The 21,586-nt window shown below is 42.6% G+C and overlaps 1 protein-coding gene and 2 long non-coding RNA genes across 5 annotated transcripts in view; 1 reads left to right on the forward strand and 2 right to left on the reverse strand.

Moving 5' to 3' along the window:
* The window catches only part of LOC128326631 (uncharacterized), a 42,979-nt gene extending 37,433 nt beyond the window's left edge, over positions 1-5,546 (forward strand). Inside the window, exons 4-5 of the long non-coding RNA XR_008308161.1 lie at positions 13-103; positions 5,273-5,546. This is a non-coding gene — a long non-coding RNA (uncharacterized LOC128326631). The remainder of the gene's footprint in view (positions 1-12; positions 104-5,272) is intronic.
* Positions 1-21,586, reverse strand: part of KCND2 (potassium voltage-gated channel subfamily D member 2) — a 506,409-nt gene that overhangs the window by 197,204 nt on the left and 287,619 nt on the right. The gene's annotated exons all lie outside the window — the stretch shown is intronic.
* The window catches only part of LOC128326632 (uncharacterized), a 51,927-nt gene continuing 48,449 nt past the window's right edge, over positions 18,109-21,586 (reverse strand). Inside the window, exon 2 of the long non-coding RNA XR_008308162.1 lies at positions 18,109-18,623. This is a non-coding gene — a long non-coding RNA (uncharacterized LOC128326632). The remainder of the gene's footprint in view (positions 18,624-21,586) is intronic.

Consider the following 21,586-nt stretch of genomic DNA (forward strand, 5'->3'; position numbering starts at 1 on the left):
ATGTTTCTTCAGATCATGATTTGGCCCATGAATATAAGATTCCCTTATCCTGTTATCATAGTCAAAGAAGACCAAGAGAGAGAGGATCTCTTTTTGAATAAAAGTGAGTATGAAACTTTTCAAGATTCTGTATTGTCTTCCTTCACTGTCATACTTCTTGGGTGGACCTGAAAAGGCCAGCACAATGACACCTTCAGTTTGAGATGTAAAGTTAAAATCCAGGGCATACGAGAAAGACATTATGGACATAATTCACAAAATGTAAATTGCACCTTAGAGGTCTATAGTTAAGATTCTTATGCATCCTCATTGTTAGAAGGTCAGACTTCCTTGAACCATACCCAGTGAAATCATACTGAGGAACCTAAGGGAACAAAAGCTCAAACTGGAGCCCTCAATCTGAAGCAAATTGCAGCAATTTCACATCAGTGTTTTACTGGAAGGCAGTAGTGCTTGCTAATTAGTCACTTTTGCTACATCACTGTAACCTGCCCTCCCTCTGTTTTAAAAATCAATTTACAATTTACCTCCACTGTCTACTGGTTTCCCTTGGAAAGGACATTTAAGAGATTATGGGAAATTAAAAACTAATGAAGTCTGCAGTCCACTTGGAAATAATTAGTATTCTCACCAGCTGTACCCCCTACACTGATTTTCCCCCCCAATGTCTTGCTGGACTGCATCAGAACACAGCCACAAAAGACCCTATCAAAGACCAGATATGCACAGTAAGTTTTATAACAAATCCCAAACATCCTGACATTTAAGATATTCAGAAAATATGGGAATCAGTCTCCTGCAGATGAAGCTCATTAATACTTTCTCTCTCCTCCTCCTTTATAATTAACTTGCAAAGGGCTACTAATTATTAGTACAAGTTTTAATAAATGGTGAATCAAATAGAGAGAATTAAATAGGTCAATGAATTGTACAGAACTATACTTCATAGCTGTCTATTCTATTTTCTCTCTGTAATGCGCCATCAAAAGTCATTACACATTGCTCAAGTATGAAACATATTCTTGAATAGACCATATGAGTAAACAGTTAACTTAGTTTACAAAAAGAAAAGAAAAACCAGCTTTCTGGTGCAAGCATAATGATTTCTGAAAGAGTCTGAATTAGATGACTGCCATTTTAGTACATTCAAGGATACTGTAAAATGCGTTATATACGAGGCATTGCTTTTAGAACATAGTGATGCAGTTACATTTTATGTCAATCCCTCAGATATATCTAAATCAATATTCTCTGAGGCACAAAGGATGGATTGACTCCAGTGATCAGTTAAGTAGTAAATAAATACATATTTTAATGGAATTTTATCCTATTAAAATGCTATAGGGCAGCTATGCACTTTTAGGTAAGCGGTATTAAGTTCTAATATACAGTAAGTCTGTTCACATGAGCAACCCTACCCAGGTCTGTGCAGCCCTACACAGGGCTGCTTGTGTGAAGTGCTGGGTTCAAAGCTGATCCCAGCGCTGCCCTGCTGGGTAGCCCAGGATTCCTCTCCGCTCTGGGCTTTTACTGAGGTAAGAGGGTGCGTGCACACCCTCTAACTTCATTCCCCAGTTGTGTGTCTGCTCGGGCTGGAGCCTAGAGCACATGTCTCAAGGGGAAATCCCCCAATGCACCGCACTCCTTGCATGGTGCAATGTAGGATTTTTGGAGGACAGGCTACATTTCCCCATTCTCTGGAATGCTGCACTGCTTGCCTCAGTGGCACTCATCTGGGAGTGGGGGGCGGCAAGTTTGGCGGCAGCATTGCTCATGTGTGGGAAGGCAGGAGCAATCCTGCCTCCCCCCACCATCCCTAGTTCCAAGAAAACAACGTCACGTGTACGACCACAGCATCTTACACAGAATTAGGCCTCATGAGTCTTGCAGCTCTGATCGCTTCTCTGTTAAGCTCCCATTTCTCAAGGACTAAAAAATGAGACTGTAGAATGACAGGGTAATTTGAGATTAGAAAGATAACATTGGAATAAAACCATTAACACAGTACTACAGTTGCTTTAAAGATCATGAACCTAGGGCCAGTTCATGCATGCATATACATCAGTTGACGTCTTGTATTTTTGACCATGGTCTGCACATCCATCATTCAATAGAATGACTTGGCAAAGTTCTGAGGTGTTAGAATGGGCTCTACAACTACATATTGTACTTCCAAGGTTATATTTTTTTAATGTTCTCTTGCCCATAGTGAAAAGTTACCTGGTCTCAGAAAAATAGCAAATTATGGAAGGGGCTAGGCTAGAAGAACCTCCCCCCCACATAGTTGCTTTTGTTTGTGGGAAATCAGAGGTGTAGTGAGGGGAGAGTAGGCCCATGTTCAGTACAAGGGTGGCCTCCCCGCTCTCCTCAGTGGTGGCTCACAGATGTACACCCCACTCACACTGGTCCATCCATTTTCCTTCCATTGGCAGGTCACTAAAGGAGGCAGCTGGTGGTGAATGGGCCACATGCATGCCCTCCTTCCATTGACTAGGAGCCCGGCAGAAGGAGGAGGCACAGCCAGTCCAGTCACTGCAGGAGGTGGCTATCAGTGGCAGTGGGCCACATGTGTGCATCCTCTTTCCATTGACAAGGAGCCCAACAGATGGAAGGAAGAAGCGCAGCGCTGGGCCTGCCATGGACGAAGGTGGCGGGGGTGGGTGGGAGTCCCAGCTGGGAGAGCTCAGGTTTATCCAGACACTCCACAGCTTCCTGATGCAGAGCATGATGGGTTCAAAGAACCCAACTGTTGTATTACAGCTCCACCTCATGGGAAGTTTCTCACATAGGGGAGCATTCACATAGGGGAGCCACACCTACAGCTGAAAATGGTTCAGCAACAACTCAAGATTCAGGTGGAAGTGTAAAATTTAACAACTCAACATTCAAACAACTCAAGATTCAGGTGGAAGTGTAAAATTGACCATGCTTTCCCAGAACTTCATGATTCATAGCTGAATACATAAAGTGACTCTATTAAAACTGACCATGAGGTAATATGAATATTCTGTTGGTGTGATTTAATCTGTGATGGCTCATTCATATGAACTTATTTGTGACAAGTCTTTCAGGGGACCAACAAATGTGCTCATTATGCTGTCCATGGTGAGTGATCCTACTTCCTCTGGTAACCCTACTGTAGGGACAAGCCCGCTTCATGCCCCCTCCCCACACCCACCAGCTTCAAGCTGAAGCAATTCATGAAATTCTCCCTGCCCCTTGAGTCTGCATGATGAATGGTTTCTTCTACTTGGATTTATCCTATACACTACTAATTTTATATGAATGCAGAAGCCTAACAAATCAAAATACATCCTGCAGCTGAGATCAGGGTGGTACAATTATGTTGGTGATGAGAGCTGTACATTGACAATGTGACCTTTGTTAGTAAAATGGTAAATTTCTACCTTATTCCTTCTGCAGCAGTACAGCTTTGAGTTGATACTTCAAGCTATTTTTGAACAAAGATGAACAGTGATAGTGGATTCTAAGTTAGAGCCCACTATCACTGCTCATCTTTGTTCATTCATAATCTTCTTTGGTGCAAAATGATGAATGAACCTAGAAAGAAGCCACTCTCCTTTCCACCAGAGAATCTACTCTCAGAACACCTCAGACACAGAAAACAACAAAACCCAGTGCCCCATGGGCTTGTTGTTTTGGGGGTGGTTGGCAACCTATGTGCACTACACTACAACCCACTCTAGGCCACCCTGGTGCCCCCCAAGTGGAGTTATGGGGCTGCTGAAATTCCCCATTATTCCCTATGGTGGAAAAGCTTAAAGACTTCAAAAAATTTCAAAAATCACCCCTTTCACCAATTTCTTTTAAATCTGTGTGGTAGCAGGCACCCATTGGGGCACTACCACCTGACCCACTCTTCTGCCCCTGGAACCCTTTTTCTGCCCAGAAACTGCCACAAAGACATGCTGACTTCAATTTTAAAAACAAAACAAAAACACCCCTTTGCTCAATTTCTTTGAAATCTGGGTGGTAGCTTCCTTGCACCCATTGGGCACCCCCACCAACCACAACCTGCTCTGAGCCACCCTGGTGCCCCCCCCCCTGGAAGTTATAATGAAGGCTGATGAAATCTCCATTTATCCCTGTAGGGGAAAAGCTTAAATACACCAACTTCAATTTTTAAAAAAATAAAATAAAACCACCCCTTTGCCCAATTTCTTGGAAATTTGGGTGGTAGCTTCCACCCATTGGGCACTACCACCCAACCCACTTTGGCCACAAAATGGAGGTCCGAATCTCTGAATTTTTCAGGACCGAATCTGGGGTGATTTGTTTTGTACCCAAATCTGGGCAATTGAGCACAGGGTTGATTTGTTCTGTCTACAAATCACCCAAATCAGCTAGATTCGTGTACAAACCATTGTGTACCCAAATCAATTCACATATCCCTAGTTATAATAAATGCAATCTAGCATTTAATAAATATTTTACATTTTAAGGATGCTTTAATAATATATTGTCATTTTAATAAACCTATTTTGTACTCTAGCACTAATTTTTTTTTAAAGTTGTGAGCAGAATGAGTTTTGTTCTGAGTGGCAACATCAAGGCAGTGTGCGCGCATGTGCATTCAGAATGGAGGCTTCCATGAGTGGGATCTAAAATTAACTGAGTGGACATCAAAAACGTTGTGTGCATGCCTTCGAGGGAACACTGCCTAGCACCCCACTTTAGTGCAGATTTTAAAATATATATAATTTATTTAGCTGAAATATTTTTTGTTGTTGGAAGTAACATTTGATACTTGCACTGCCTGGTTCACATCTTAGTCTCTTAGATGTGAGACCCTCAAATCAGATCAGGGCCACAGTACTGGGGGTACATTGGTGGAGTTCAGGATTTCCTGCTCTGCTGTTTTCTGAATGTAAATCACTCCCTGAAATTCAGGAGTGAAATTTTGAATGAGAAAATGGCACAGACATAACTGCTCACCAGCACATGGCACCTGCCCAATTCACCCCATCATACTATGAAGAGCTTCAACTTTAAGAACCATAAGAGATCCAGTCATAGAACTCCATCTGTCTTGTCGAGTTTGGCTTTATTATAAAGCAGCTCTGGTGCCTTTGTATTTCACTTTTAAAACTACATAAAAACATGTGGTTAAATGAAATCCAGGTCTTACCTTTTAAAAAAAATGTATTAAGTGCTATCTAGTAATAAGTTCCAAAAGACATAATTCTGTCCAATGAGGTGTTCCTTGTTGGCTGCTACACATATTAACACTGATGCCTCTTGTTTACCACAGGCAGAATGGGAGTGTGGGATCCTTATAATTTACTAGACATGTTACTTTCCTGAAGACAGTAACCTACTAAGCTAAAAGTCACCGATGGGCCTGAAGAGAACTCTGGTAAGATACACACTATGCATGTGCTAGCAGGCAGTGAAATACAGACGTGTTTTGATTGATTTGTGTGCTGCAGGGGAAGCGGGGGGGAAGACATTTTCTTTGCTCCAAATGATTCAAAGTGACATTCTACTGATATCTGCTGAAAGTCATAATTTTATACACCATGTTTGTTCAGCCAGATAAGGTACACCTGGTATTTTTGGCTCCTTTCAACAATATGAAGGGTAAAAAGGATGTCAAGTTCAATTAAAACAATATGATGCTTTTGACACATAGCTATAATGATGCTTCTCTAAGATCATTCTTGGGAGGAAAAAAACTCCCTGGGCAGCCAGTGGCAGTGACCACTTCCCAAGTATTAAAAGAAAATTGTTCAGCATTTGAGACTGCAAATTATTCATGCAGGTGGTAGTAGCAAAATATCTGTTTGCTGTGTGATGAAAGAAATTGGAAAAAGACAAATTGATGTCATTTTAAGGAGAACTCCAAAAATATCTTGTGATGACCGTCCTGGAAGTTAGTTCTTTCTTTCTTTCTTTCTTTCTTTCTTTCTTTCTTTCTTTCTTTCTTTCTTTCTTTCTTTCTAATTAGTCATTTATGCATTTGTAAACTGGGCACATTTAGAGTGGAATCCATCTCAAAATGAGCTTGCATTTTAATCTTCTATAGATGGAGGTGAAGCTGAAAGGTTAATACCTACATTTCTTAAAATGCAGGCAAATGCTTTCAACCAGATGTAACATGTAGTCAAGGAATTTATGAATTAAGGGACAATTGACACTTTAAGCTGTTCCAGAAATTTACCTTTTTTCCTTTTATTTTCACATTTTATTATGCTCAGGTTAGGTTAATGGAACATTACATTTCATTTGCCTTTTTATTTAAGTAAAAGGAGCATTTTTGCAAGTGCAACAATGGCAGGTGCTTTTTGCATTATGGTTGAGTTGCTTGAGCTCATGTCACACTGTTTGATGTCTTTCAGGACTTATTCAGATTTTTCAGGTAAAATGTGGAGAAGCATCTCTAAACCATTTGTCCAAAGTGTAGTGCTTTTATAACTACAGTAATCCCTCGTCAATCACGGGTTTTGCAATTGTGGATTTGAGTATCTGCAACTGGGAAATTGACACCACCCTCGCCAACTGCAACCCGAGTATCTGCAGTTTGGCACCTTAAAAAAAAAATTGGGCCATTGGGGGGGGGGAAATGTCTTGGGTCAGGCAGTCATTCTGGGGGTCAGGGGTCATTTCAGGAGGTCAGGGGATTATTTTCAGGAGGCAGGGGGGGATATTTTCCTTTATTTTTAGGTACTTTCCTAATTGTGATTCCCTTAAGTCCCTGTTTTCCATTCATTTCAATGTTTTGTCAACTGCAAATTTGCCAACCGCAAGGGTTTCCAGGAATGGAACCCTCTACAACTTTATGTATTTAATTAATTTTCATTTATAATACATTACTGCAGAATTAAGGAAATCAGTTATTACAGAATTAATGCCAAGGAACAATACAACATACAATATTTTACATTAAACTGAAATATAAGGTAAAGTGTGCCATCAAGTCAATTTCGACTCCTGGCGCCAACAGAATCCCGTGGTTTTCTTTTGGTACAATACAGGAGGGGTTTACCATTGCCATCTCCCTTGCAGTATGAGGTGATGCCTTTCAGAATCTTCCTATTTTGCTGCTGCCCAATATAGTACCAGCAGGGATTCAAACCGGCAACCTTCTGCTTGTTAGTCAAGCATTTCCCCACTGCGCCACTTAAACTAAAATATGTTTGATCTTAATTCTCCCAGCGCCAAAGCTTCATAAAACAAATGTAACATTTTAAAGTTTTGCACTTCAGATGTAAAACTGCTTAATTTGGATGTGCCCTTTTGTTACAGTCCTCAAAAGCTGCTACCAGAATACTGAATTTCAATGCAGTATTTTTATGACTGTGGTAACAGGTTGTCTATATGTCCTGTTGCATTTCAAGACAAATTAGTCTCTTGGGGGAGGGCAATGCTGTACAGGCCACACAGCAATCTTTTCAGTTTGACCCTTTGCTTTGCTTCTTAATAATGGTAGAATTTATTAGCAGTGCAGATTCATTTATAGTTGCTGCTCTTAGCTAGGATTGCCAAGTTTTTCCTCCAAAATGACTCAAGTGCCTTAAGAACTCCACAAAAGACCGAAATTCAACAGCTGAACCTTTTCCTGAGATGGGAATACAGTGATGGAAAAAGTTTAACCAGCTGAATTTCTTCCTTTCGGAAATTTAGGGAATTGCTAAAGTTGGGAGTAAATTATTACATCTTGGAAGTTTCGTGGTGTCTGAGGGGAACTAAGCCTGGATGCAGCATTCCAGAAATTTGGGATATAGAAGATCTTACCAATGTTGGAAAAATTTGCATATGCAGCATCCTGAGCAAGGATTCCAGGCCATACTGCAGAACGGTATTCAACAAAAATATATTCTTAGTATTAGTACTTACCAGGGAATGACTCTTAGTGTAATGCATTTTGTGACAGTATTTGTTTCTAAAATGGAAACTGTTTAAAGCATATCTGTGTGAATTTCTGGCCCTAATATAAAAAATTTAATATTGTGTGTTTGTATGTGTGTTTGTGTGTTTGTGTGTATGTATGTATATGTATGTATATATATATATTTTAATCTTTTAATTTTTTAATTTTTAACTTGATTTAGTGTTTTTAATGACTTAATAACCCCCCCCCCGCCTTGTGCAGATGGGAGGGAGTTTGTCACAGCCTGTCCTGCGCGAAGCCCAGGAAGGGTTCCGTTTGACCTCTTTGGTCAAGGGCCGGGCTTCGGCCAGGATTGACCGATCCCGGCCCCATCCTCCATTTTCCATTCTCTCTTCAGTTGGGGTCGGGCAACCACAGGAGAAGCGGCTTTCCCCTCCCTCCCTCCCCGGTGCAGAGCGGGTCTAGCGACTGGCCGCCTGACGGGGCCGAGTAGGAATTTTTTGCTCCCAACGCATTGGCCACTGTTGGGGGTTTTTTCGCCTACTCCGTTCTGTGTCCTGGGTGCGTATTTAGAGTTAGGTCAACCACAATGGCAGGAACAGTGCGGGCGGGGTGGCAATTTGAGGGTTAGAACATCGGTGAGCACCCTTGGATATGTAAAAGGGGTGTTTGGTTAATCGCTCCTTTGTAGCCTGTGCGGCACGGGGAGAATGATTGCCATGAACCCTGCTTCAGGACTTCTCTAACCTTTGGGCTGTGCGGTCCGGGGTGGACGAATGCCTAGAAGTATCCAGACCCTCTCTTACAGAAGGGGGGGTTGGCTTTGAAGGAATTGGGTGGGATGTACCTGCCCATTCCCGAGCCAGGGTGTCTCCCCCCCAGTAGGGTGCTGGGTAGGATTTCAGAGTTCTGACCTGCTTCTATTGGCCCGCACTGTTCTTTAAGGGTGATTAATCACCTGGTGTTCCAGTCTGCCATGCTGTGTGTAATAGTTAACAAAGTTGTGGCCCTTTTCCTCTATACTGAGTCTATGTTTTCTTGAGCTGGGGTCTGGGGATAATGTTTTATTTTTGTTTAAAATGTTTTAAATTGTTAGCTGTTTTATTGTTTTAATTTGTTTTAGCTTTTTACTGTTTTATAAGTTGTTTTAATTGTGAACCGCCCTGAGCCATTTCGGAAGGGCGGTATATAAATCAAATAAATAAATAAATAAATAATAAATATTTGTATTTAACTGTTTAATAGTTTTATATTGTTTTAAATGTTTGAATGTTAAACTGCCTTCAGATTGTTTCAATGAAAGGCAGTATAAAAATCTAACAATTAAATAAATAAATAAATAAATAACGAAAAAAATAACAAGTTGTTCCAGTAAGAACTGATCTGCCTACTTTCCTTTCACTGTCTCTACAACTGGACTAAATCTGGTTCAAATTGAGGCCCTTAAGTTAGATCTCTTGCACTTCAAATGTTAATGCCTCCACCATCTTGGATCAGGGTGGATGACATCATTACAAACTACACAATAGAGGTGTCCCTGTGTGTCACTTAGTACAATTGTGATGAATTTGGTTCAAATTGGTTAGACAGTCCACTTGCGCCTCAAATGTTCGTGCATCTGCCACCTTGGATTTGGGGAGATGACATCATCACAAACTATGCCATTGAGGTTTCCCCATGTGCCCCTACAGCTGTAGCAAATTGGGTTCAAATCAAGCGGTTCCCAAGTTATCCCACTTGCATCTCAAATGTTTACGCGTCTGCCATCTTGAATTAGAATGGATAACATCATCACAAACTATGCCATAGAGGTGACCCTGTGTGTCACTCACTACAATTTTACCACATTTGGTGGTTAGACAATCCATAAATTAGCCCACTTAGTGGCACTGTCCAAAGACAATTGAAATGAATAGAAGAAATTGTGTGTTATGAATCCTCATAGGGATTCATTGAGGAAAAGTTATTATACACCAAAGAATCTAAACACTTGAAAAATAGTGACCACACATTTTGCTCCTTAACTCCACTTCTACAAGGGCTAGAACATAGCTGTTTTTAAAAAAATGAAAGCTGGGAATCTGGGGGAATTAATAGGAGGGATCCGAATCTTGAATCGGATCAGGCGCAATTTGATTTGTACCCGAATCTAGCCAAAGGACCACAGGGGTGACCTGTTTTGTCTTCAAATCACCTGAAAGCTAGATTCAGGTACAAATTGATTTGTACCTGAATCAGTCTGCACATCCCTACTCCAAAGTATGAACAGAGAGAGTATGAACAAGCAGGTTAACCTGATCCTAAGCTGGGCAGAGCTTTAAGGTAAGCACTAGCACTTTGAATTATGCCTGGACATGCTCTAGGAGTGCAGCCAGTGCAGTTGTTAAGCACCAAAATGTGTTCCAATTGTCCGGTGCCGGTAAGCAATCTTACCACGATGCTTTATTTATTATTGACTGTTTTAAGTAGTACAATCCCCAGGCTACAGTCAGGCAGTCTTACTCCTCCAGACTCCTTTGGCAGAAACACTGGAAAGGAGCTCTGGGTCAGGAGTAATTAAAAGTCTGTATGTATTCCCTCCTAAGATTTGTGAACTACAGTAGAAATACTGCTTGTTTCCTCTATCACATACCAACTTTCTGCTGAAAATGAAGGGTTTGTTAATTTTAAAAATGCATGTTTTGTCAAGTGGTAGGTTATTAACTCAGGAATCTGCTCTTAGATTGATGACATTGGCTTTAGCTGTGTAACCTCTATTAACATTAATGACAGATGTATGTCTAAAAAGCCTTCCAATGAAAATACTCCAATGGGGGGAAATGGTTTTTATTTCTTGCATTCTTCATTTCAGGTCTGTGGCACTGGCATCTTCTTGCAGATTTGCATTAAAATGATCAGTTGTCTTTTGTTGCAGCCGTTGATCATTTTCATGTACAATGACATGTTGACTCCTATTGCATGGAAGGTTCTTTAAAAAGAAATTGTATGATAAAAAAGTAACTTCCACTAGTTTGTTAAATAACTACTTTTATTCAAATGAGTCTGTCACAAATCCTGATTTACAGAAAAAACTGTTAAATTTTCGTAACAGGAAAATATGGAATTCTTGCAATAAAAAATGACTGGCCCTAATCAGGACTGAAGACATGACCGAAACGCCTTGCATCAACAGGCCTATTGATAACAAGAGCATGCGGTGGTGTAAAGGATTTGAAGACACCACTGGACACCATCTAGCCCAAGTTAAGCACATTTAAGACCCACTAGTTTTTATGAGAGAGTTAAGTACATGCTTGAGTCTTTCCCATTGAATGCAATAGGATTTGATGTATTTAACATTGGTTGGATTGTAATAATAAATTGATGGCCAACCCTGAAAAAGACAAAACATGATTTTAGTAGTAACTTTTCTGAATTAATGCTGTGGTCCTTGGCAGAAGGAGATATGGTGGTGGGAGTAGGACATGCCAGGTGAGGGGGAAGCATGCTGGCTGTATCAAAGCCATATCCTCTGGTCCTTCTCCCATTCAAGTAACACTCCCAGCAGCCCACCTTGCCTGAAGCTGGTGCTATTAAATGGCAGGTCCATAAATGCAAAGACCACAGTCATCCAGGAGATTATCCTGGATGAGCACTCTGACCTGGCATGCATTACAGAGACCTGATTGGATGGGGGGGGGGAATGCAAATCTCTCCCAGCTATGTTCACCAGGTTTCTGGGTGTGGCATCAGCCAAGGCAGGGTGGGTAGGGAGGTGGGCATGCCCTGGTTCATTGGGGGACCACCCCCCTCACTAGAATCATTGTCCACCATTCTGACCATTTTGAGTACCTGCATGAAATGCTGGGATCACAAGACAAAGTTGGGATTCTGTTGGTATACCACCCACCCCACGGTCTAACAGTCTCTCTGTCTGAGCTGCTCAAGGTGGTCTCAGATGTGGCATTCAGTTATTCACACAAACACTCATACAGTATATTGTCTGGATCAGGCTTTTGTTTGGCAGTTGTCTATCAATGTGGTTGCTGTGATGTATTCCAGAATCCACACTCCATTTATAAAGTGACCTGGACAGCCCTACTGGGCCTCACTGCATGAACTGTGACCTAAAGCACAAGCAACACTGTCCTGCAGCTGCAAATTTCATAGGAATATTGACAGTGGTGGACAAACTGGGGCTATTCAGACGATCTGCAAAAATTGGGCTAGGAGAGCCTAGCCCGATTTTTGACGATTGTAAGAACCACCGGGCTCGCAGCCGAGCCCGGTGGTTCTAGAGCGGGTAACCTGCTTGAGAACCCCTGCCTTAAAACCAGGTTTGTGGAGTGAGCGCTCCACAAACCTGGTTTTAATTATCGTGAATAGCCGTGGCGCACCTTCACACCATGCCTATTCATGAGTAGACCCCCGGAGGGGAGGCGAAAAGCCAGCTCCCAGCTCTGGGGGTCTTCCCAGTATGCCCTGCATGCTTGCGGAGGGTATACTGGGGCTTCTGGGGGCCGCACGGGCCCCGAGCTCCCCAGCCCCTGCTGGCTCTGTCTCGGAGCCGGCAATCATGTGGGTGGCCAATCCAGCCGCCCAGGGCTCCCTCCCCGCTTGTGAGTCACGGATCGTGAAACCCGCCCCGTCCACTGTCTTACAGGAAAAGTTGTATGCCATGACTGGGATTCCCATTCACGAACTCCTGATACACTTCAGAAGAACCACAGGGCTGCCCAGAACACAGTTTTAAAAGTACTGCAGAAGGTGGCTTGTGCCCAGTTGACAATTTGCAGCAAATGCAAATAAAAAGAGTGAATCCTAGCAATATTTATATGGAAGAACTGGCCAGACTGTTACGTAGGAGAAATAAGGAAAAGGGGGAGAGGCAACAGCCCCATTTGGACATAGCACCAAACCATAGGCAAACATGCCAGACGTTTGAGTTTGTAATCATCTGAAAGCATGAAGCCATGGTTTTGTCACCCAACCACAGCTCTCAAACCTGAATTTTGAACCGACAGTCTGTACTGAGTTTCGTTGCTAAAACCTGAGCTTAGGCGGCACCATTGTGTCATCCAAATTCTGCCACCCACCATAAAGTGGGTTTTGTGTGAAATATCCTCCCACCACCATAGAGTGGATGGCTCAGAGCAGCTCATAAATGTGTGGGTTCTAGGATGGCTGCTTTTTTCATTGACCACCTCTCGCAGCTGATGTCCCACTTTCTGCCATTCCCTTGCTCCTCCTACCGCTCCTTTGCAACAGGGAAGCCAAATCCCGCAGTTTCTGCATTTAAAGGGGACAGAACAGCACTGGGGAAAGCACACTTTAAATAAAAGGAGAATAAACACATGTGCAAGGAGCCCTTTCATTGACCTAACACCTAATCTAGCCCCATTCTTGGGTTTCAAGGAGGCTATCAATGGAGTGTAGTTTCTTCTTTGGCCTTAATGTACACAAAAGTGTGTGTGTGTGTGTGTGTGTGTGTGTGTGTGTGCGCGCGTGCGCAGAGGGACCAGACCAAGGGCCATTCCCAAGAATCCCATGGGAAGATACCAGTTGCTAGACCACAGAAAGGCTGGGGCTGCTAGACCACAAAAAGACTGGGGAACAGATCTTATGGACTTCTTAGGAGGAGATATGTATATTAAGGTGGGCAAAAGATCCTGGGGATTGATTCATTATAACCAAGGGTGCCACCAGGCTTGCAGACCCAGGCAAAGCATTGAGAAAGAACCCACTCCCATCCTCATACTAGCTTGCTGGTTGGAGTGGATGGTGGTGGTTAGCCTTCTCATGAGAGGGCTAGTCCACCAGAGAAAACAGAAACACTAATGTGTTTCAGCTATCAGTTTGACTGCACTCTCATGAGATAAACCTTCCAAGTAAAGCCCACCCCACCCCCGGTGTTGTGGGGCTCCAAGCATCACTGGTTAACAATAGAACTCATACTCCAAACCCTTTCCCTTCCACTCAACCATTCCAGACTTAAAAGTGGTCCAGGCTACTTCAGATGCACAAGTGGTTCTGGGTTGGGTGGGCACACAAGGGGAGACCAGGGATGCATCCTACATCCCAGGGTAATCATCACTCTCTGGGCCTGACACTGTGGTGAATGGAAATGAGCCACCATGGGGCACTCTGGGATGGAACACCCATTAATTAGAATGGACCCTGGCCAGCCACATGCCTGTGAGCAGCAAAACCAAGCATGGAGATGGGTTGAGGGGAGACCAGACTCTTTTAAGGGGCACTTGTATTCCCTATTACTGAGGGCTGGGTAAAAGTAGTTCAGTCTTAGTGGGATTCAGTCTGATCTTATTTTGATTCATCCAGACCTTAAAAGTTTCCAGGCATTGAGTAAGCACAGAAACAGCATCCCCAGAGTGGTCTGGGATGGCAATATAAAGCTGAGTATCATCAGCGTATTGATGAAATCTCACCCCAAACTGGGAAATGACCTGACCCAGTGGCTCCATATAGAAGTTAAAGAGGACAGGGGCAAGAACTGAACCCTGGGGAACTCCATAAAGGAGCGGCCATGGGTCAGAATATCTGTCCTCAATGCATACCGACTAGACATGCCTGCTAAGATAAGAACGGAACCACTGAAAGACAGTGCCCCCAATATCCAACGCCAGCAAGTGGGATAGGGATGAGGGTCTATGCAGAGGGGAAAAATAGAGATCCCTGGAGAAATGGGGGGGGGCATGCATCTCATGGCATATGTGCTGGGGAGTGGGCTGGTGTGGGTGTATCACAAATGGCCATTGCCAGTCACAAACTCATTCTGCAAACATCAAAAAAAGTAGAGGGGTTGCTTGCGCAGTCTATCTTTGACCAGTGCAAGTGAGAAGAGAGGAGCCCAATCCTCTCTTCCCAGGGCAGGGAAGGGGGAGGCACAAGACTCCCCCTCCCTAACTGGAGAAGACAGTGGTGCAAGCAGTGTTAGAAGAGGGTTAAAATGTCTTTGCCCTGCTGAGGGCGGGTGGATACGCCTGAGAAGTTGCAATCGTGCTGAGCATGCCTCCTCCTCTAACATTGAAACCAATGGTTGCACCTTCACTATTGTGCTGATAGTTTGCCCAGCCTGGCAATGAAAGGAGAAAATAAGTTGCTGGGATGCAGCCTGGGCAAACTAGGAAGAGGGTGGGGCTCCTCTGCCCAGAAGCTGGAGGTTGCCAAACTGATTAGTTAACTGTCTGCGGCATGATTCTCAGCTTTACAGATTAACCACAGTTTCATCTACCTGAGGTTTCATGCTATGTCAGAATGGGGCCAACACCAGTTTGTTCTGCATGCCTATGGTCACACCATGATTATGGTATTTATCTTGTAAATAGACATCCAGAGAATGAACCTTTCATTACAACTACAACAACAACAACAACAACAGGTTTTTAGTCTTTAACATAGACTGTTTATCTATGTTTGGACTGAAATACGGGTTATTTCCTTTTAAATACTGTACAACATATACATTTCCCTGCACAGCACTATAGAAGAATGGCAGGTAGGGAGCTTTGAGCAGAAGCATGAAAATGTTTGCATTACTCTACATTTTCAGAAAATACAGTGCTGGATTCAGCATTGTGTATTATATTATAGATGATGTGCTAGACTGTAGGAAGTCATCAGGATGCTGAAGAATAAAGATCTGGGAAGTTATGGTCATTTTGGAGGGTTTAAAAATTTTTTTTTTAGCTTTGGTCTCTACTCTGTTATTTTATTTTATTTTGTAAGAAGAGAAGGGCTATTCATTCAGTTTTCAAGGATTCTCTCCATTATTTATAGAAATGGCACATGGAGACAGGTTATACATATTTAAAATATGTATTAAAGTCAAACTGCATACATTAAAAATAAGACAATTGTTCACTGATCTGTAAATATCTAAGGACACACCCAACAAGGGCCATATACACTGTGTGTCAACATAACAAATTCAGAGGTGCACTAGGAAGTTAGAAAAGGACATGGATAATAGCTTTAAAATATGCTACAATATTTGAATTCAAACACATAGCTGCCTACATATGCTTTTTGTAGAAAACCTCTGCACATCTGTATGTTCTGGTTAAATTAATGTAAAACATTGCTTCTCATTATATCACTGTTCATTTAAAAAGCAATGTCAGCTAAATTGATGGAAATGGCAGGAAAGAACCCAGGAAATGTACTTCATGCTAGAATTCAAATATATGAAAAGCCAAATATCTTTTCATAATTTGTATAATATTTATATGCCATCAGATAGATAGATAGATAGATAGATAGATAGATAGATAGATAGATAGATAGATAGATAGATAGATAATGTGTATATGTTGCAGCTTAAGCAAGAAATTAGTCTGGCTCTGCAAATCAGGGGTCAGCTTATGCAAGCCTGCATCTTTAGATTTGCCCCCTTGTTTTTGCAGCAGCACAAGCAAAAAGAGATCAGGAGGGAAACTGGCAGACCAGCAAACTCCTTTTCTGTCCTGTGCTACGGCAGCAACTCTAGCTCACTTCTGTGGCACAGGCAAGGTGGAAGATCAGCAGAGAGGTCCTGATGCATTATAATTCAGCTGAAGATTCTTGGGTTTCCCATGTTTGCATTAAAATTTGCATGTGTGATAAAGGCAGACTTTTCCACTGAACAGTTAATTAGACAGACATCCAGAATAAGGAAACACTGGTGCAACAGGGAGAAATACCAATGCTTCTGAAGAGTCCAGCTATCTCAGCTCCACACCCATACAAATTTTGACAACCTCCCCTATCCCCAAGGTGCTCTGTGCAACCTAAAAATGTGTCTCTGAAGGTTGCACAGTCCTTAGGTACATATTTTCGGGTGGCAGAGTGCTTCCTGGGGAAGGGAAATTTGCCTAAATCCCCCCACACACACACACACACCAACAAGCACTGGTGCTGCGTTAGTCTGAATCTCTTCAGAAGTCTTGGTGCTACACTTGTGCTTTGTTAGTCTGGATGCCAGCTGTTTGTCCCTGGCTTTTGTCCAAGATTTAGATGCAAAACAGAAGGTGGTATGTGAAAGCTCCAAAGGGCTGGCATAGATGTTTTTCAATAATAGCAAAAGCAAAACTAAAGAGATCATTCAAGCTGATTTTTATTTGGGTACAATTAAGGAAAGATAAGATGGCAGTAGTGCAGGGATGTAAGGGGAGGAGAGCTCAAAGATCCATAGAAACCAATGCATTGCCCAATGACTGCTGAGCTTTATTACTCTTTCTCAGAGATAACTCTTATTCAGTCCTTTCAAAGAGAAAACAAAACCGTCCTCCACATTGGGGGGGGGGGCACCTATTTTGAGGGGATGTAGAAGACAGTATTAGTTTGTCTTTGAAATAACAGAATCAGATTCACAGTAGAGAAAGAATCAGATTTACTCCTTATGAGTATGGGCAAAACAACAACACCCTTCTTTGAACCTTTAAGGTGTCCTCCTCTTTCATTTGAGGCAGGGCACTGCACACTACCATCACGATCTTTTTCTGCATGGTCCAGCCACATACAGCAGGGAATTGTGCAGCTTAGGTCCAGTTGTTGAAAAGGAAGCTATGGTCCTGGTAACACATGCTCTAGTCACTTTGAGACTGGCCTAGTGTAACATGCTCTGTGTCGGGCTGCCCTTGAAAAGTGACTGGAAGATTCTGCTGGTGCAGAAAGCCATAACTAGGCTATTGAGTGGGCTACCCTCCTGATCACTTAGGAGATCAAAACTTAGCAGAGGAACTTCTCTATGGTAGTGCTCATATGAAACTCCCTGCCTGGGAGATCAGTCTAATTTTCACCTTTGGAACATGCATTTATTTTTGACCAGCTGAATACCTTTTAGCAGATTGTTTTCTGTCATCTCTGCTCTGCCTTTGATTAATTTATGTATAATTTTAATTGTGTTACTGATATTGTATTTGTTTTCAATTGTTTTTAGCCTTAGCCGCCTCACTCCCATAAGAGTGAACATGCCATCACCTCCCATGTTCATAAATATGTATGAGGGTAGGGACTGAAGGCACCTTTGCTCCTGTGGCATGAGGATCAGGTTGGAAAGACCCATGTGTCTGACCCATTCATGTGGTTTGTGATTCACAGCTGTTTCACTGCAATATGGATTGCACCACTCAGAAGATGCTTCCATGCTGTTGGCTGCATACGTTACCATCCCTTGAATATCTAGCAGGAAGTTTCCTAACTGCTCTATTCCAGGGAGGAGGCTTGAACCTCACCTGTCTACTGACCCAAAACACAATGAGCACACAAGGCAGAAAGACTGCTGTTTTTGTGTGTTTTGTTTTAGAACTGGAAACAAACAGAAAGTGTTCCAACCATATAAGCGGTATACAGGCACTCCTCAGACTTAATACAGAATTGGTTCCTGAAAACAATGTCTTTAGTCAAAACATCTTAACTTTGAACCTATTCTTCTACAGAAAACAACGTTGTAAGTGGGGATTTGGTTCCTGAATTGTGGGTTTGGTTCCTGGATACCCTAATTTTTTCCTGTTTCTGTCAAAGCTGGTGGTGTGGCAGTCACAGATGTGCAGACATGCAGCAGAGAAGTCCATGGTGAAAAATTGCAAGTTGCTCAATCTTGCCACTGCTTCCTTCCCAGCCCCTTCCCAGCTATTTCTCACTTTTCTATGGAAGGCAGGCAGGCAATGGGTAGCTCACCTCCATCTCCTCTTCTTCCTGTGCTATGCTCAGACAAGGACGGAAGGAATGGGAACCATTCCAAGGCTGGGAATGGTCTGATCGCTCTCTTGACATCACAGCTCAGCAGCTGAGTCTAGAGGAGGAATGGAAACGACAGCAGGGAGAACATCTTGGACAGGCGAGTCAGCCAAACCCTTTGCAGCATCAGATGTATGAGCAGCTGCTACCAGGACTGCTTGTCTTAATGACAATGTGAGCCTGGTGACTGTCTCCTCCTCCTTTAGCCTCCTCAGCAGCAGCCCATCTAGCAGAGCCTCCCCTCCTGCAGTGAGTGCTGTAAAGTTGAGATGCCGTTGCAATGTTGAACAAGGTGGCAATTTACAAACTTCTTAAGTGCTTTTCATCTGAACTCAAAGCGTCTTAAGTCAAGGACTGTCTGTATAAATGACTCAAACACAATGGCAGAGGTGAATTACAGGAGAACCATACCTGGATCCAGACAGCATGGGTCAATAAATATAATGCAGCTCATACACACTACTTCTTTCTGTCAGCTTTTGGATAACACAGCTCTTACCGATCATCATAAAAACTAAAATAGGTAGGTTTTGTTCTTTGGGGGGAATCATTTAACACAATGCCATGCAATTTTTTGAAGTTCATCCTTGATACAGCCCTCTCTAATTTTGTATGCTTCTGTAAAAATTACTATAGGTCTGGATAGATCCTTTAAGAAGTAACTAGAACAAGACAGTACAAAATGTGACCAATTTAACCTTTGACAGTAATTTATTAACTTGACACTAAGCTGAAAGAAAGGTATAGTTCTAGCCACAGAAATAATTTCCCCCATGATTAGTGAGTTTCTAATGAACTATCTAATGATCTACAGCAAGATTATCTTGTTTTTAATAACAAACCAGCTATTTCTATTGTAAGAGTGTGATTTGTGTTCTGAGAAGTACAAAAGAGGAAGGCTCAATATAACTTTCACATTAGTCTGCAGCTACCTGAGTTTATGAAGGGAATCCGTGGAGTGTTAGTTATATATCACTTTTACTACAAAGGGACTATAAAATAATAGAAGCAGCTGAGGTAATGTAATGCAGTCTGTATGGTAGCTCTCATTCTTCCAAAGTTAAATAGCAAAACAAGAGAGCCTTAATTAGGACTGTAGAAAATGAATACAACAGCACAAAAAACTGTTGAGAATTATAGATTAATTTTTGCACAGTACATTATAGGAATGCTCTATCCACCGATATGCCTAGTACAAAGTATGATTAGTTTGCATTCACTTAGAGAAGAGTGAGCTAGCTGGAAATTCATATGCGATGAATATATGGATACCCCTTAGCAGGTAATGTCTGGTGTGTTGCAGTATACCAGCCAAGGGGAAAGAGGGAAAACAATTCAATTGAGCCTATGGAAATGATCTTTCCATTATGGATGAAATAATGGAAAGAATTATAAATGGTAGCATGGACCATGCCTTTACTTAGATTATACAATTAAGTCTAGTTATTTTAATGTGACAGTGGATGATTATTGATTGTTTTTCAGAACAGAAAGCAACATACTTACACAAGAAGTCAGACAGAGGATATATAGCTCAAAATGTAAATAGGAGACACAAAACAAACATTCCTTTTTTTAACCAATTATATCTGGAATTTGAAAACTGTGAACGCTAACATGGTATCACTGAAATGTTGTTGAGGGAGGGAATGGAAGGAGGAAAATACAAAGGAAAGGAAAAGGAAAAGCACAGTTTTACAAGTCATTATCCTGTTGCACCCAGAACATGTTTTCAAGGGCTGGGTAGTGAAAGCACTCATTATGTACCACTTGTAACTTTGAAATATCTGTTAAGAAAAAGCATACAGCAGCAAGAAACAGCCTATTCCAGGCATCCAGACCATACCTTGACAAGAACCAGGACTAGTGCATAGTTGTACCTGAGGCCAATAAATTCCCTACAATTGTCTAGTCAGCATCAGGAACAATATTCATGGGAATATTACCAATCTCCAAACTCCAGGTGGCCCAAGGCACTCTTTGCCATGAACCTTGGGGCTCTGGTCTATGGCTTCCTGTCTCGGGGGTGGGGACCTCCCCAGAAGCCTGCTGGCTCCCCGCCAATGCCCCGCTGTGCCACTCCTTGCCATTTTCACCACCACCATGTGCACAGTTCAGACTCCAGCTCTTTAAAAATGGCGTGTAAACTGAGATGCTACCACAGAGCCCAGTGCTCCAGCAGTGGCTTGGGCTACAGCAGCAGTTGCCCCAAAGACAGAGACAGAAACGTGCGAGCAATGCCAGTTGTTGTTTTCCTACACACACGCACCACCACGACACCTCCAAGTGAAGGCGACTGCAACAGAGTGACGGCTTCTCCCCAGTTCAGAGCCGATGGCACTTCTGAGCACTGCCACCCTGTAAAGCCAAGGGAAGGGCATGACAACAGCTCCTTCTGCTTCTCGAAAAGCAACTCAGCAGTCTGTTACTTGTGATGGTGGTGAAAATGGCAAAGAGCAGTGCAGCAGGGGAGCAGCGGGGTGGTGGTGGCTTCTGGGGAGGCCTCCCAGGATGGAGGCCCCCAAGATGCAGGTTTCCTTTAAAAATTGTAAGGGGAGCTTTGCAGTGCCATGGTGGGGGTGGGGCCCCTGCAAAAGCCTTCAAGTCCAGACTCCAAAATTACTGGGCTCCAAAATTACCACTGCAGGTGTCCGATCAGAAAAGATGGGAATGAAACTTTAAACTGTGATTCCTTCTTCCCCACAATGTATATGCATATAGTAATCAAGCTGCCAATGATGGATGAGCACTAGTGCCATGGGACCACTCAGGTAGATGTTGCTCCCATTGTACCATAGAAATAAATGTTTGCATGGGGGGAAAAGGCGGGGAAAGAGAGAACTTATGTTCTTCTCTCCCTTCCCATCTGAAGGAACAGATCAGGGGGACCTGTTTCATTCCTGTTATGAATGCCAAGTCCCTCCATCCACAAACAACCTGACATTCACATATTAAAAAACACAAAATTAATAATTGCTTAGAAATGGCAAACTTCCCTCTTCCCACCACTTTGGAATG

Source organism: Hemicordylus capensis, chromosome 5, assembly GCF_027244095.1.
Source record: "Hemicordylus capensis ecotype Gifberg chromosome 5, rHemCap1.1.pri, whole genome shotgun sequence".
Taxonomy (NCBI): Eukaryota; Metazoa; Chordata; class Lepidosauria; order Squamata; family Cordylidae; genus Hemicordylus; species Hemicordylus capensis.